This window comes from Tursiops truncatus, chromosome 2 (genome assembly GCF_011762595.2).
Source record: "Tursiops truncatus isolate mTurTru1 chromosome 2, mTurTru1.mat.Y, whole genome shotgun sequence".
NCBI lineage: Eukaryota > Metazoa > Chordata > Mammalia > Artiodactyla > Delphinidae > Tursiops > Tursiops truncatus.
The window spans coordinates 64,637,978-64,651,007 of NC_047035.1; the positions used below are offsets into that span (position 1 = coordinate 64,637,978).

The following is a 13,030-nucleotide window of genomic DNA, read 5'->3' on the forward strand; positions in this document are numbered from 1 at the left end:
TTACGTTTAAGATTTCTTTTTGTTCTAAGACTGAACTATATTACATTGGGTGTGTACTGTCAGAGTACTGTGGTCAGAAATTATTATTATTTTTTCCTTCTGGGTAATTATGTATCAGTGTGATATGGTTTTGTTTCTATCTGCCTTCAATGTTAGAGTTTTCCTCATTTCTTGTTTCAATTTATTTTTTGAATATATAAAAGATTAGCATGGTTCAAAAGTCAAAATTCTATAAAAAGGTCTGCTTAAAAGTCTCATTCCCTTCTCTATCCCTCCCACCCTGTGGATACCAACCTCCACACCCTTGTAGGCCACTGATTTTATTTCTCATTTGTCCTTTCTGTTTAATTTTGTAATAATAAATGTGTGTATTCTTATTTTTTTCTCACACAAAATGTGACATAATTTTTGCATCTTGCTTTTTCACTTAAGAATATATCCTGAAAATCACCCTATGTCAACTCATAGGGATTTTCTTTATTCTTTTATTCTTACATTTCAAATCGATTAAAATATGAATTTAATTGTTTTATTTGGGCTTAAATCTGACATCTTATTTTGTGCTTACCCTATCTTGTTGCACTCTTTTCTTTCATGCATCTCTTAAATTATTTTATAATTGCATTTTTCCTCTACGAGATTAGACATTATACATTCTTTTTTTAATCCCTTTTAGATCTTATCCTAAAAATTACAACACGTATCAATGTTTAAAGTTAGTTGGTAACTACTCTCCTCTGGAAAATGCAATGACCTTTCTATATGTAAAACCCACACAACCTAGTTTATGCATTCCTTGTTTATTTAGATGAATTCACAAATCCTTCTCACATCTCTGATCTTCACTTTGGGTCATATTTGCTACCTAAAGAGCATCTGTTAGATTTTCCTTTATTTAGGTGATAAATCCTGTTTTTGTTTTCTCAAAGTGTCTTTATTTCCCCTTCATTCTAGAAATATTTCAACTGGAAATGGAATTCTAGCTTAACAGCAATCTTCAACATACAAAGAGGAAAGACCATTCTATTGTTTTCTGTCTTCTTACTATTAGTTCGACACTCCTTTTAAGAAAATCTGTTGCTTTTTCTTGGACTTCATTTAAGGGTTATCTTCCTTGTCTTTGGTTATCAGTAGTTTTACTATGATGTGTGTAAGTGTGGACTTATTTTTACTTATTCTGATTGGAGTTCATTGAACTTCTTGAATCTGGATTGGTTTGGTAAATTCTCAGCCACCATCTCTTCAAATATGTTTGTCCCACTCTCTTCTTCCTTGGGGATCCCAACTGAATACCCTTGATCTCACATCTGTACTTCCTATTTGCTACCAGCTTTTCTGCGTTTTCTGTTTGTCTCTTCGGGCTACATTCTGGATAACTTCTTTTGATTTTTATCCCTGTTCATGAACGTGCTTGATTTGCTATTAATTTTATCCACTGAGTTAACTTTAGTTATCACATTTTTAAATTCTAGAAGTTCTATTTGGTTCTCTTTCTCACTTGCAAGATCACTTGGTAAAAGTCTCCTGTTCCCTGCAGATGGAGCATATCTTATATATTTCACTAAGCATAATAAGCAGAATGCTTTTATCATCAGTCCGAATCCTTTGTAGACCTGTTTGTGTCCGTGTGTGCACATGCACACATGCCTGATTCTGCTTTTCTCCTTCATGGTAACATCTTTAGTGTGCATCTTCATCATTGATTCTTGACTGTTGTACTTGGAACTATCTCTAGGAAGAAGTGGAGAACTAGAACACAGCTACAGGTCCTCCAGAGAGCTTCTGCTTGAGTTTGCTTCTGCTTGGCACCAGAAAGCAATTCTAATCCAGGACCACCCTAATCTTAGTTTAAGACTTTATGTCTGGGTCCATTTAGGATGCAAGATCTCACAGAAAACCTCCATTCCTTTGGTTCATCCTCACCTTTGGGCCCCAGGCTTACTGAGGGGAGAGTCTCCCACTAGACATCCCACCTGGTATGAGTCTGAGCTTTGATTTGTGTCCCATTTGCAGCCAAAATTCATTCACATGCAAGTTCAAGTCTAGTGGGAGCAGCAGATTCCCTCAGGACAAAAGTGGCTTCTGCGCTCATTTATCTCTGGAGTTCCTTTTGTTCTGGTTATTTCTAACTATGGTGTTAGCTCCTCTTACTTTTAAGAAATATGTCTGCTTTTCTTTTATTTTTTAACACTTTACCCATAGATTTTAGTGTTTGTTTGTTGTTTTTGTTTGTTTGTTGTTTTGCGGGGGGTGGTTTTGGCTGTGCTGCATGGCTTGTGGGATCCTAGTTCCCCAGCCAGGGATCGAACCCGGGACCCTGGGCAATGAAAGCACCAAGTCCTAACCACTGGACCACCAGGTAATTCCCTTAGTGGTTGTGTGTGTGTGTGTGTGTGTGTGTGTGTGTGTGTGTGTGTGTTTTGTTTGTTTTCAAGAGGGCTTGTCCAAATATCCTAGCCCATTATTACAGAGAATCTGAAGTCTTATGATTCCTTCTGACAAAGTATTTCTGCCTACTTTAACTTTTGGAAGGTGGGTGTTTGTCAGTTTTTGCTCTGCAAATAACCGTTTCTTGTTTTCCAGCCATTCTGTGCCAGGCACCATATCAGGTGTTTTATAATTAGTTCTTACAGCAACGCCAGGAAATGGTAGAGTCGGTGGTGGCTATTCAAGGTCATAAAGCTCTCAGGTGGCCAAGCCATAGCCTGAAGCTGAGATCTGAGGGCACAGCCTGGGCTCTTAAACACGTTATCCTAGAGGCCCCCATTTATAGCAATTTAGCAAGTTACTGTAATCAAAGTCATTAGGGACTAATCACTTAGAACTCAATTTTGACTCAATATGCACAGAAGTAATTTTCACTCAATATGCACAGATGGTGTAATACTTGTGGCATTGCTAGTCAGAGCCATGATTCACACCAATCCTTAGCTGTGTCAGTGTATATACACGGCTCTGCATGTCTTACCTAAACATCATCCACGTAGACACTGGTAAATCCTTGGCCAATGTAATACCATTTCCATTTTTTTTTTCCTTCTCCCACTCTGTACCCTAGTTTTTAGCACAGGAGGAAACAACAGGATCATTTGCTAAAGTCTGCCACCATGTTGCAATCTTGTGTTAAATAACCTATTTTTTTTTAATATAAAAAGCTATTAAGGGTATGACAATGTTCATTGCAGCACTATTTACAGTAGCCAGGTCATGGAAGCAATCTACATGCCCATTGACAGACAAATGGATAAAGAAGATGTGGTACATATATACAATGGAATATTACTCAGTCATAAAAAGGAATGTAACTGGATCATTTGTAGAGAGGTGGATGGAGCTAGAGACTGTCATACAGAGTGAAGTGAGTCAGAAACAGAAAAACAAATATCGTATATTAATGCATATATATGGAACCTAGAAAAATGGTACAGATGAACCGGTTTGCAGGGCAGAAATAGAAACACAGATGTAAAGAACAAACGTATGGACACCAAGGGGGGAAACTGGTGGGGGAAGTGGTGATGGTGGGATGAAGTGGGAAATTGGGATTGACATGTATACACTAATACGTATAAAATAGATAGCTAATAAGAAGCTGCTGTATATAAAATAAAATTCAAAAGAAAAGCTATTAAGGTATGAAATAAATAAAAGGTATGACTTTTCCTCTTTATGGCTTTGGCCATTCCCATGGGTTTTTATATGAAATTACACAGTACAGTGGTTAAGGATCTATGCTTTAGAACCAGGCTGCCTGGGTTCAAATTCTACTTCTGCCACTAACTATCTATATAATCTTAGGCAAGCTTTTTGACATCTATGAGCCTCAGTTTTCTCACCTGGAAAATGGAGATCAGGGCATCTACCTCTTAGTGTTATTATGAAGATTAAGCGTAAAGTGGTTAGTGTTTGACACACAAGTTACAATTTTACGCTTAGTAAGTTTTTCATTATTGCTGAATAACCTCTAACTTTAGGTTGTTTTTTTTTGAAAATTTGTTAAAATTTTCAAGTTTTAGAGTGTGTGTGTACATATATATTAGATATATATATATATACACACACACTATTTGTATATATACAGTTTTTTAACTTATTTTCAGTTTTTATTGCATATTATAATCTTAAAAGTATTTTAGTAATCTAATGCCTAAACAAATTTTGTCCCAGACAAATTTGAAAATGTCTATTTTCTAAAGAATACAATGTTATTTGTGTACCTATAGATGTCTATTAAACCGTATTTGTTAACGTTAATTTTCTGTACTTTTTAGTCTGATGCTGAAAACCTAGCCTCTATGCACTGGTGCCGAGCCAAATCTCATCTCAGAGACAGTGTTTTGGGTGCAGCAGAAAAGAATAGTTTTATTGCTTTGCCAGGCAAAAGGGGACACAGAGGGCTCCTGCCCTCGATAACTGTGTGTCCCCACCTGGGAGGATTTGGTGGAGTTTTTACAGCAGTAGTTCAAGGGCAAGGTTGCTGATAAGATTAGGGTGTGCACTCCTTTACTCTGGTCTCAGGTAATCTCCTAATGAGCTACTCTGGTTCCTTTAATCTGGCCTCTGGTGGTCTTCTCTAGAATGAAGAATGCTAACTCCATTTGTTGGGGGTTTTCGTTCTGTAAAGAGCTCCATTTGTTGGGGGTTTTCGTTCTGTAAAGATGCACATTGTTATGTGCATCCCTTGAGGCAGAACCAGGACCCTGCCCCAAGGCTGCCGCTCTTGTTTCTTGGCTGTTCCTCCCTTGTCTCTGCATCCCCTCCCTTCCCTGATTAGCAACTGTTTGAATCTCCCCTTTGGGACTCAGGGAAGGTAATGGAGGCTGGAGTCTGTTCCCTACAAACAAGGAATAGGGGACATGGAAAGGCTTCCATGTCCAGGAGCCCCACAGGGTCCTGCTTGGTTTCAAGTCTACCTGATCTGAAAATCAGAAATTCTCCACAGTATCTCCAGATACATGTATTTTGGATTTAGTCTCCCCTGTGATGCGCCACCCCCCCCCCACGCCTTTTTTTAAGGACTGCTCTGATGTTAGGTAGTTAGTGAATTCTTCTCATTTCTGCGCAGTGAAATACTTTTCTATTCAACTGTCCCTTTCCTCTCCTTTCCCTTATTGCTGTTTTCTCAGAATCCCTGAGAGTCAGATTTTGGCTTAAGATTAGGAAGCTCCTGCTGGAAGCTGGAGGAGCCCATGATGGTGGGAGCCAGCTGTGCTGCCGTCACTGGATTGACACCAGCAGAAACAGGGACTGTTCTGTCAAGATGCTGGAGTGAGAAGGCTATGGAAACTGATGCTATTAAACTTACTCATGCTTATTTTTAAACCACAATATTCCTTTGGCTTCCAATAATACAACTTTCCTCTTCCTCCTGGCAGCCTGAGGAGAAAGCCCCAAGAACCAGCCGGATATACGCTTCTACATGAAAAGACCTGAAGAGGTAAGAACGCTCTCCAGAACTTCTTGGTTGGTGGCAGCTCTTCAGAGGTCATGTTACTAAACCTCACAGAGGTAGTGTTATTCAAGCTCGTAAGACAGTGCCTGCTTATTCTCAGACTTCCATGAGAATTTTCCCTCTCCACATGAAAATGTCTAGGCAGCAAGGAGATAAAAGTGCTAGAGGATGTGACCATTTTCTTGCAACTCTTTGTTTCTACCCACATAGAGCAAAGCAGCTTTCCTGTGGGGATTTAACTTCAAAAGCAAAGCGTTCTTGTCTTTGCTCCTCTGCCTACATTGTTAGTAGTGATGGAATGGCCCAGTTTTCTAAGGCTGCAAAATCAAGGGAGCACAACCTCTGCATTTAACTGCCTGTGCGAACCTCCTGCCTTGAATGCCTTCCCCTTCAATCGAAGGACTTCCAAGGTGGCTCAATGCAGGGTTTGGTGCTGCACCAGTGGAAGGAGTGGATTTGCTGCCAGACTTTGTCTTGCGCAGCTCTGAGTTTTTATTCCCACAGTTTTTTGGTCTGCTTTCTTTTATATAACGTTTTTGTATCACAGTGGTATCTTTGGTCCACCATCAGCTGGATTTGTCTTTTTGAATGGTCAGTCCTGTAGTGATGATGGGTTCGCTTTTACAGACTCTTGACCTAGCAGCTACAGTATATCTGAAAAATAGATATAGCTGGTGTAGGAGGAAAAACCTTGACTCTCCTGTCCTTTTACCTACCAAAACCTTATCTGTTCGAGACAAAATTCAGTGCTACTTCAATTTTATCCTTTGCCTTAATTTCCCATTATGTTATGAATTTCAAGGAATTCATTACAAACTGCCTTTGTAGCTATTAGTGAGCATGTTTTATGTTGCTTGGTTTTGTATATATCTTTGGGGGAAACAAAGAACCTGGCTGAATACCTTTTATCAAGTAGTCACTTAATAGCAGTTGCATAAGTGAGTGCTTATGATTCTGATTCTGATCCCATTTTTGATCATTGTTATGGAACAAAGTTTGTGTGCCTGTTGAAGAGTGAGGCCAAATAAACCAAAACATCGTCGGAGTTTGGAGCAGAGAAAGGTTTATTGCAGGGCCAAGCAAGGAGAAAGGAGAGCTTAAATACCTTGAACTCGCCATTGGTTTTCTGAAAAAAGTTTTTATAGGCAAAATTTGGGGTGAGGGCTGCAGGGTGTGTGACTTTCTTCTGATAGGTGGGTGGTGAGGTAACAGGGCGGTGTTCCAGGAATCTTGTGCTCAGCCGGAAGTGGCCCCCCTCCACCTCCGTGCGAGCCTTAGTTCTGCAGAGCTCAAAAATATTGTTATGTATATTCCTTGAGGAGGACCCAGGACCCTGCCCCAAGATGCACTATTGTTTCCTGACTGCTCCTCCCTTGTCTCTGCATCCCCTCCCTTCCCTGATTAGCAACTGTTTGAACCTGTCCTTTGGAACTCAGGGAAGGTCATGGAGGCTGAATGAAGCCTATTTCCTACGAACAAGAAACAGGGGACACGGAAAGGCTTTGGACCCAGGAGCGCCACAGGGTCCTGCTCGATTTCATCATCAGCTATGATTCTGCCACCAATTCCAATGTGTGTGTGCTTTTTAAACACATGGCCAAGCAATTCTCTGATACCAGCTGGGTGTCTTATAACTTAATTCTGACACTGTCTACTTGGAAATAGCATCAGATCCCACAGGTTAAGGGCTCAGTCTTACAAGACTCTCTCCGCTCATCCTCCAATTCAGTCACCAGTTGAAAGTCTGGGCTATCACTTGGGCTTCTGACCCATCAGCTATAGATGGGAAGTTCCAACAACCCTCTCCTTGGGTTTGATTAATTGGCTTCAGTAGTTCATGGAAGGGAAACGGTTTACTTATTAGATTACTGGTTTATTATAAAAAGATATAACTTGGGCTTCCCTGGTGGCGCAGTGGTTGGGAGTCCGCCTGCCAATGCAGGGGACATGGGTTCGTGCCCTGGTCTGGGAAGATCCCACATGCTGCGGAGCGGCTGGGCCCGTGAGCCACGGCCGCTGAGCCTGTGCGTCTGGAGCCTGTGCTCCGCAACGGGAGAGACCACAACAGTGAGAGGCCCGCGTACCGCAAAAAAAAAAAAAGATATAACTCAGAAATAGCCAGATGGAAGAGGTGCACAGGGCAATGTGTGGGGAAAGGGGCGTTGAGTTTCCCTGCTGTCTCCCAGCATCTCCACGTGTGAGCCCACCAAAGAAACTCTCTGAACCCTCTCCTTTTGGGTTTTTATGGAGCCTTCATTACATAGGCACAATTGATCAAATCATCGGCTATTGATGATTGAGCTCAATCTCTAGCCCCTCTCTTCCCAGGAAGTTGGGGGATGGGCGGTGAGGACAGCAGGACTAAAAGTTCAACCCTCTAATCCCCTGGTTGGTTCTATTGGCTACCAGCCCTCACCCTTAGGTGCTTTCTGAGAGTCACTTCATTACCATAACAACAGCTACCTTGATTGCTCTCCTCACTGGAAATTCCAAGGGTTTTAGGAACTCTGCGCCAGGAACAGGAGGAAGACAAATAGAAATTTACTTTTATAAATCACAGTTATCAAAGTGATGAATCTGAAGTGTTGTTACCGTTCAGCAACGTGCTGTCACCACCTGAGCTACTGGACCAGCCACTGGAAAAAAAAAAGTGTATTTCCATTAACTTCTCTCTTAGGGCTTGTGTGTACACAGAAATTTTCTTTTGTTTTAAAACATGATTTGGGGTACCTTTCCCTGGTGTCTGAGGGTTGGGAGTAGGTGCTGCCAACATTCATCTCTGCAACTTTCCCTTTTCTATTTCCCATGGCCTACTCTATTAAGTAAGTAATTAATTTATGGCTGCGTTGGGTGTTCCTTGCTGTGCGTGGGCTCTCTCTAGTTGCAGCGAGCGAGGGCTACTGTTCATTGCGGTGGCTTCTCTTGTTGTGGAACACAGGCTCTAGGTGTGCAGGCTCAGTAGTTGTGGCGTGCGGGCTCGGTAGTTGTGGCTCGGGCTCTAGAGCACAGGCTCAGTAGTTGTGGCGCACAGGCTTAGTTGCTCTGCGGTATGTGGGATCTTCCTGTACCAGGGCTCGAACCCATGTCCCCTGCATTGGTAGGCGGATTCTTAACCACTGCGCCACCAGGGAAGTCCTGGCCTACTCTCTTTTGATGGATTATTTTTGTTACCGAACCAAACTTGGGTCTGCTCGAGCACACAGTAAAGCCAGCCTACTGACACTGGATTGTGGTGAATGAAAGCACCGCATTTCCTGTAAGGCGCCACAAGGAGTCTGGGACAGCTAGTGCCCCAAAAGCCCCAACTCCCCAATGGATTTCAGGAAAGCATTTCTGAAGGCCAGGTGAGGGAGGGGGATGGAAGGGTGTGTGATCAGCTTATGCACAAGTCTCTGATTGGTTGATGGTGAGGTAACAGGGTTTGTCATAGGGGTTACATTATCAATTCTTAGGTTCCAGTAGGCTTCGGGGCTACGTATATACGTGCCCAGGGTCATCAAGTAGTTAGTCTCCCTTTTGGTGAGAGTTTTATCATCTGTAAAGCAATTCAGGAAATGTGCATCAGTTACTGTTATCTGGTACTCCAGAGAGGAGCTAAAGCAAAGGATATGGGGGAGGGGTCTTTCCTGGGAAGGCCCCATAGTGTCCCGCTCGGTTACACTTCCCCCTTTTCTTTGATCTTCATCCTTCCTCCTCCATCTTGAGGAGAAGAGGTGTTGGACAAGAAGAGGAATAACATTCTGGGGAATAATGTTTTGGATAGAGAGGTTAATCATAAACTCGGCAGAGGAACTCAGTTTTAAGAGGACTTAGTTTCTTTTTCATGTTAGGTTGCAAATATCTAACCACAGTGTATAATCTTGATCTCGGAGGGACAGCAGTGAGCAGCCCTAAAGAGAGACCTTAGTTCCCTGCCCAGGAATCGAACCTGGGCAGCCTGGATGAAAACCAGGAATCCTAGCTGCTAGACCACCAGGGGCTAGAGGCTAGAAGGAAAGTGGCCCTGGCTCTCTCCCCCATTTGAAAGCAAGAATGTTTCAAGGAGGCAAAAACTATAAAAACAGGTACAAAAGTTATTATTAGACACACAGCACAATGTATGGGAGAGCACACAGAGAAACAGTTTATTTAAGACAGAAGCAAGGGACTTCCTTGGTGGCACAGTGGTTAAGAATGTGCCTGCCAGTGCAGGGGACACGGGTTCGATCCCTGGTCCAGGAAGATCCCACATGCCGCGGAGCAACTAAGCCCGGGCTCCACGACTACTGAAGCCTGTGAGCCTAGAGCGCATGCTCCGCAACAAGAGAAGCCACCACAATGAGAAGCCTGCACCGCAACAAAGAGTAGCCCCTGCTCGCCTCAACTAGAGAAAGTCTGCATGCAGCAACGGAGACCCAAAATAAATGAATGAATAAATAAATAGTAATAATAATAAAAAGACAGAAGCAAAGCAGAAATACACACCCAGAGAGAAAGGGTACGGGTGTTCTGTCTAATGAGGAGTGCAGTAAGTTAGAAGCTAGAAGCTAGGCGGAGATGCGCACCCAGAGAGGAATGCAGGCATCCTGAATGAGGATCTCAGTAAAGAGGTGATTTGAATCACTTGCCTAGGACAGTCCTTCCGGGTCTTTGTTTACATTTGGCCAATTATCTTGTTTCTTTTTTCACACCTGACTGGTCCTAGAATGCTCCCCAAGATGCGTGCGCAACTTTTTGCTAAGGTGGATCCCACAGTAGAGGCCTGTGGGTACATGTCCACACACATTATGGGGTGGTGCCCCCTCCCTTTCTGACCCCCAAGGAGCCTTCTTGCGCATGTGCAGACAGGGAAGTTTTCCTTGACCTCAGGAGCCGGCACCTTATCTCTTTACTTTAGCAGAGCTCCTCTTCCGCCACTAACTTTGTCCTTGGAGTGGCTGGGGGAGAAGAAAGTTTCAACTTTACTCCACGTGACAAACACCAGCTGTCTGGCCCAGGGGCCCATCTATCTCCTACCTCAATCTTACAGGTCCAAAGGTCATTCTGTTGCATCGACCATCTGCCTCAGATAGTTTTTATTTCTAGTTTAACTCTGTCAGAGGTCTTGGGTGCCCACAGGCTATTGCCCCAGTAAGAACGGATGATAGTATGATCAAAGTAATAGTCTACTTTCACTTACAGTCACTCTTATCACGTAGAGAATGAAGGAGTTTCCTCTCTTTAAGCAATGACTTGGGAATCTTGCCACATCTTTATTGGTTAATCATTCAACCAGGATTTTTTGAGCATGACCAATATGCAATTGTACCACTCTAGGCACTATTGAATATACAGGAAAAAGTAGATTCGCTGGAGGGCTGCCCGATCTAGTTGATTAGTCAACATACATGCATGTGAAATAGTCAGTGAATGAGACATATAATCAACATTATCAACTACTCTAAAGAAACTCTTCATTGGGGCTCTGTGTGCCATAAGTCTCCACAAACAAATGGGTGGGGAGAGTGTTTGTCTCCTCAGCACTGCTCAAGCACAGTGTGGCTCTGGTGTACTTTCAGCTGGCAGTCAAGGAGCACTGTCACTTCAAGAGTTTTGAAGCTTTGGGAACAGCAGTCAGCACTCAGGGAGCCCCAGTTCAACAGTGTTGAGGCAGGATCCTCCTGCGGTGTGTAGGAAGCCTACATCCAGGAGGAGGCTGAGGCAGAAGGATGGGAGCACCTAAGAGGTCCCTTTGGGTGGTCCAGGAATGAATGGGGAAGATGAGATTTACACCAGCAGGTGGCAGTGATGATCCAGGAAACTTGGGGTATTAAATGTTGCTTCAATGTTAATTGAATCCACAGGATGGTGGAGCCTGAGAACCTTCAGGGTAAAATAAATATCATTTCTATTCCTTCCTTTCCATTCATGTTGACACCATAAAAATGTAGGTGTTCACCATCTCATATCTAACTCTTATCTCCGTAGCAGGCTCTCCACAGGTCTCCTTCTCATCTTGGTCAGCTCCAGTCCATTTTGGTTCATTGCCAAATTGATCTAAAGTGCTGCTTTTGTCATATTATTAGAAACTCTTGAATATAAGGAGATGGACACACTCACTGGAGCTTCAGGATAGAAGTGATGGGGTGTGATGGAGAGGATGGGGTGGAGGGAGTATGCGATCTCCCCCACCCTATTCTCCAATCCTTTCCTCACTGTCACCTCACAGATATACACGAGGATGTGACTTTCATGACAGTCCTGGCATGTTAGTTGAGTTCAACCTCATCTTTGGCTTCTTTTGTTTTTAAGCTCGTTAAAAATATACACTAGCCCTGGGAGAAATCGTGAACTAATGCTGTTGAACAGCTAACTTCTTAACTAAGGTAAAATCTGAGCAAAAATTGGTAGCAAAAATTCCCTCTGACCGAACAAACGTATGGACACCAAAGGGGGAAAGTGGCGGGGGGGTGGTGGTGGTGGGATGAAGTGGGAGATTGGGATTGACATGTATACACTAATATGTATAAAATAGATAACTAATAAGAACCTGCTGTATAAAAAATAAATAAAATAAAATTCAAAAATTAAAAACAATAGAAATACAAAGAAAACTTGAAAAAATAAATCCCTCTGTCCACAGATTTTCAAATTTGAGTCATATCAGTATCACAGATGTCTTAGGTTGGTTACCCTAGAAGCAGAGCCTGAGACAAGAATTCAGGTGCATGTATTTTATTTAAGGAGTTGTTTTCAGAAGAAAAATCTGTAGAAGAGCAAGGGAGTGCGACAAGGTAGGGAAAGAGGCAGAGCAAGGAATGTAGTTTCCGGTAACGTGTAGCCCATCCGTGAGGATGGTGAGAGAGATGGTCTGGAGTATAAATCCCGCTGTCTTTTGTATCCTATACTCTCTTTTTCTTTGGCAATGTTGATGAGTATGGAGGTTGGCTTTGTAGCCTTCTGGGCAAAGTGGTTTCTCTTGGCGGAGGGCAAGTTTCCATAGCAGAGTGCCTGGAAGCTATTATTAGCCAACACTCATAGCAGCTGAGAGAATATGTACAACCCAGTAAAAAAAAAGAAAAAGATTTGGATGGGACACCAACAGCATCAACTATCAATACAATCTACCCTGTTCTGATTCACTTTTAATTAATTCACTTTTAATTCTCTAGGATTCTGGTTGATCAGTTTCTAGGAAAACCTACAAGAGGAGAGTTAGTGGCAAGCTGGTCCTAAAGTCACAACTAATACTCATCTCCAACCTTTACTGTTGATCCTAGATTCTTCTCGCCCTCAGCTACCATTTCTGCTTGTCTAGGTGACTTGGTTGATGGGATGACCCAAATTCTCATCCCGGAGGGGTCTGAGCCCAAGAATCAACTCGGTTTTCCTTCTCTTTTGTTTGTCAGCTGATCGTAGGGAATGGCCCCATAAGGTCACAGGTGTGAGTCCAGGCAAAGGCTTCAGTGCAGTAGGGCTGGGTGTGTTGGGAATCTGGGCTACCTGTTCTTGCGGCTTATTTGCGACCTCTGCACCTGCTTGAGGCCGATCCCAGATGTGCCACTTTATTCATAGGTGGATTGCTTCTCAGCCTATGTGGGTCATGATGGGCATTTATAG

General features: G+C 42.8%; 1 long non-coding RNA gene across 1 annotated transcript in view; it reads left to right on the forward strand.

Annotated features, from left to right (window-relative positions):
* Positions 1–5,209: 5,209 nt before the first annotated feature.
* LOC141277986 (uncharacterized) overlaps positions 5,210–13,030 on the forward strand; it is a 255,725-nt gene continuing 247,904 nt past the window's right edge. The window contains exon 1 of the long non-coding RNA XR_012330003.1: positions 5,210–5,437. This is a non-coding gene — a long non-coding RNA (uncharacterized lncRNA). The remainder of the gene's footprint in view (positions 5,438–13,030) is intronic.